The sequence below is a fragment of the Canis lupus genome, chromosome 29 (assembly GCF_003254725.2).
Source record: "Canis lupus dingo isolate Sandy chromosome 29, ASM325472v2, whole genome shotgun sequence".
NCBI classification, from domain to species: Eukaryota; Metazoa; Chordata; class Mammalia; order Carnivora; family Canidae; genus Canis; species Canis lupus.
The window spans coordinates 26,117,184-26,121,837 of NC_064271.1; the positions used below are offsets into that span (position 1 = coordinate 26,117,184).

Below are 4,654 nucleotides of genomic sequence, written 5' to 3' on the forward strand. Positions count from 1 at the left end.
CCCAGGGAAACTACGAGATAGTAAAATGTTTGCTGTTTTAAGCTGCTAAATGTGTGGCGATTTCTAACACAGCAGTAGGTAATGGATAGAGTGGATCTCCTTTAGCTCTTTCACCAGCCTTACTTGGGAAGGAAAAGTTAAAGCTAGAGGATGGAGAGATGAGATGTCTTGGGTCAAGTGTAGTGTAAAACACATTGAAGATGAAACAATGTCTTTAAGGGAGTTCATAGCACATCATAAATAATGGCAAAATGAAGTCAGATGGGCACAATCAGAGGGTGAAGACTCAGCATAACAAAATAGGGGGAAAACACATTTTAATTCTTTTGATAAGAATATCCTAGATAATGAAGCTCCAGAAGGAAGGTTCTCATGATCACTTTATGACATCAGTCCTGTCCCTAAAAATATTCCATTTATTGGTGGACTCAAGTGATTTAAAATTAGAATGCAAATTTAAAAATAGAAGAATGTTAAATAGAAAGATGTTTAATGTCATTTTAATACAATACTGTGCACTCCTCTTTGTAACAGTGAATCCAACATTATGCCCTATTATTACTTTTAAATAATTAACAATAAAAAACATTCATTAATAAATGCAGTAAAAGCTTTTTATTTATTAAATGAGCCAATAAAACTTCCAGCAACTTGGAGATAAGAAATCTTACCACCCTAAATTTAACCGAAGGAAAATTAAAGTTCAAGGATAATAAGTGATTTGCCAAAGTCACCAAATGGAATCTTGCGGTCCTTCAATTTGAACTCGTTTGTTGTTAAAGTGCCCCTTCCTAACCACAGCCCTGTTATCCCTTTCTATAGAGTAGAAGCTTATAACTAGTACCTCTTTAGCCTTAGTTTTTTACAGATTAACATCATGTCATTGTTACAATTGATTGATTGTTGTTAAGTTTAATAACTGCAATGCTAGATATTCTAATGAATGCAAGAGTAATGTAAAAATGCCTAAAAATTCTTCAATCTAATTTGGGAGATATGGAAACAGTAAAGGAAATTAAGTCCATATATTAGCAGTTGCTGAGTCATAATAATTTAATAGACTACCAGAATTTCAAACTGAAGGCAATCATGAAGAGGATGGTCTTGTCAGAAAAGGTTCTTGGTATACTGTGGAATTTGATCTAGTAAAAAAGAAGGGTTATAAGTCCGCTACGATTCAGAAAAGGAAATAAGTATCACTAATATCATTTTAGGTTCCTTAGTTGTAGCCATAAGAATATAACTCCTGCTCTTCCCCCAAGCGGCCTGAGGTGACCTCCAGAGATGGTTTGCTACTCACTGGACCAGACTTTGTGTTCACTTTAAGAACATGCGTGAAAATGCCCAGGCCACAAGGGTATGCATATCCGAAAAGCCACCAAGTATCTGAAGGATGTCACTTTGCAGAAGCAGTGTGTGCCATTCCATCACTACAATGGTGGAGTTGGTGGGTGTGCACAGGCCAAACAGTGGGGCTGGACACAGGGTCAGTGGCCCAAGAAGAGTGCTGAATTTTTACTGCACATGCTTAAAAATGAGGAGAGTAATGCTGAACTTAAGGGTTTAGATGTAGATTCTCTGGTCATTGAGCACATCCAAGTGAACAAAGCCCCAAAGATATGATGTAGAACCTATAGGGCTCATGGCCAGATTACCCCATACATGAGCTTTCCCTGCCACATCGAGATGATTCTTACTGAAAAAAAGCAGATTGTTCCTAAACCAGAAAAGGACTTGCATAGAAGAAAAAGATATCCCAGAAGAACCTGAAGAAACAAAACCTTATGGCCCTGAAGTAAATTCTGCATAGAATAAATCCAAATTAAAAAAAAGAAGAAGAATGTAACTCTTATCTTTCTAATGATGTAAATCAGATACTAAAGGCAAATTTTCCATAAATGACTTAATCGGGTATTGACCTCAAATCTGCAGAAAATATTAGAAACATGGGGTTGATGCTGTTCTGGAATATCATCAAAGTTTAAGAAAACACTCAAAGATAACTTACTTAAATTAGGTTCAGCCTAGAAACCATGAGCAGTTACCTGAAGAACAATGTTCTTTTGTAGAAATTATTCTGAGAGTTTCATAAACTCCTCCAAGCTTGAAGATTATAGTCTAATCTAGAAAATACCACCTTGGAATAACTGAATAACTGAGGCCAGAGAATAAATGAGAGTGATCCTATAGATCAAAACTTTGAGTTTATTTTTTAAAAATTTTTTATTGAAAGATTTTATTTATTCATGAGAGACTCCAAGAGAGAGCAGAGACATAGGCAGAGGGAGAAGAAGCAGGCTCCCCGTGAGGAGCCCAATGTGGGACTTGATCCCGGAACCCTGGGATCACACCTGAGCCAAAGGCAGACAGTCAACCACTGAGCCACCCAGGTGCCCCTGAACCCTTGAGTTTAGAGGAATAAACTTATTTGCTCATATTTTGGGAAGCAACCAAAATCGAACACAGCCCCCTCTACCATTACTGACGCTATCAGCACACCTATCATAGATTGGATTCTTCAGAAACAGACCCAGAAAGTTACATTTGAAAGGTTTATTGGGAAATGCTACTGGCAGATACACTGGTTAGGAAATGAGGAAGACAGGAATGGAGAGGGAAGAAGCTGACCCTCAGTTTGGTACAGTGGAGGACTCAGTATTATGAAGATCTGAGATGATGCTTCTGAATTATACCAACTTAGGGCAATGGGTCTATATTTTCTATCATCAGCCACTCAAGGGGCATAACCTTGAGCAATATAGTTCTCTGTCCCCCATGGCAAAGCCCCGTGAAGGATGCAGCTGTGAGACATCAGCAATCAATTTACCCACCCTCTGGTGGAAGGCTGAGTCAGCCCTTAAAGAAGGTATTTAGACAGAATCCTACAGGGCCTTCTACACTTCCTCTAAGGACTGATGGCAAATTCCTAGTGAAGAGAGAATTAAAAGGGTGGGATCAAAATGGACGCAAAGTGAGAGAGAATTCTGTTTCCGTAGCCTTGCTCCTCAGTTCTTCAGCTACCCATACAGCAGTGCTTTGCCCAGGGCTCTAGAAACACTATTACCTTCCAGTCTTTTTAGCCTTGCTCCCACCATCAGTAATAATAATGGAAATTATGGGTCCTTCTTCTTTTTCCTTTCTTTCATGGCCTACTCTAAGAAATGAGTCTTTATCCAAACTGACTCTGATGTCAGGAGACATGAAGAAATCTCCTTTTCTTTGGTGCAGTGGAGATCCGCCTTAGACAATTCATTAGAGCCCACTTTTACTCATTGAAATTATGACCTTGGATTTATTTGGCCTAGTCCACCTCAAATCAAGCAAAACTCTACTGTAGACAAAAAGCACAAGACTTGATAAGAGTTTTTAAATTTGAATCTGGCCTGTTCCTATAATGTACTATGTTACCTTAAAGGTGAAGCCAATAGCAATGAGGAAATAAAGGAGCGCTATACCCGTATCTCCCTCTGTGTTTATCCAGGACTATCCTTTGTCCTTTATGCCAGTATGATTGAGTGGGTAAGCTCATGTGTCTCTGGGTAAATGGCAAGAAGGAGCCCATGACTTCCAATGAAATGGATACACAAAATAAGGGAGAATATTTCTAGATTGCATTCTTTTTCTTTATAGGAAAATTATAGATGTTTATTAGATTGATTTTCCTAGTAACCTTTGTAACAGCGAAAGTGAACTGCATTCATTTTAACATATATTATGTAATTCGAGTTTCAAAACAATCCTGAAAAGCACTACTAATTTAAATTTTTCAAACTGAGGCTTAGAGAAATACATTATTTTTATAAAATCATACACTATATAATGTAGGTCATAGATATAATTCCAAGTCCTGCCTTTCATAGAAAGCACACTCCTTATAGAGTCCTTCCTTTGCTTACATTGAGAGTCACAAACACTATGAAAGTTGTGAGAGAAATATAACGAGTCAATACTAGGGAGTTCAGCAAGCATGAAATACAAATAAAATTCACTTCGCTTACTTTTTTAAATAGTATTATATTTATTTTTTTAAATGGAATGTAAAAAGGTCCACAGTGTAAATTTCTCCCTCTATCCTCCTTTCTTGTTCATATCTCCTCTAAAATAATCATTGTTGTTAGCCTTTTGGTGTGTCCTGACACTATTTACAATGCATAGTAATCTCCTGTATATTGACGCCCAAAATAACACCTAATGCCACTCTTTGTGCCTTGCTCCTCTTTCTTTAATATTTCATGGAGAATTTTCCGTATCAGTATATAAGAAGTTTTCACATGCTTTAATTTTTTTTAGTAGCATAGAATTCCATTGAATGAGCATAATTTTTTCAACCATCCTCATTGATGGACTTTCTTTTCTTTCGATTACAAATCATGCTTGTGTATATATCATGTTACCTTGAGTACAAAGAAATGTAGTTCATAAACTCGCTGATTACTTCATTCATGAGTAAATCATTAAGATCAATATCTGTTGAATGGATATGAAAAAGAAATATTTCCATCTAACTCTTCTAAACTTCCAACTTTCATTAATCTGGAAAAAATAATTTCCTATGAAGTCTAATTTAATCTACCCAAGGAATGCTTTAGGATCTGATATTCAATAGTTTGGGCAATAATAAAGTGCTAGTTTACCTCGTTTAACTAAGGATACA

At 36.8% G+C, this 4,654-nt stretch overlaps 1 pseudogene; it reads left to right on the plus strand.

Moving 5' to 3' along the window:
• Positions 1 to 1,324: 1,324 nt before the first annotated feature.
• LOC112678413 (60S ribosomal protein L17-like) lies at positions 1,325 to 1,799 on the plus strand (annotated as a pseudogene).
• Positions 1,800 to 4,654: the final 2,855 nt, after the last annotated feature.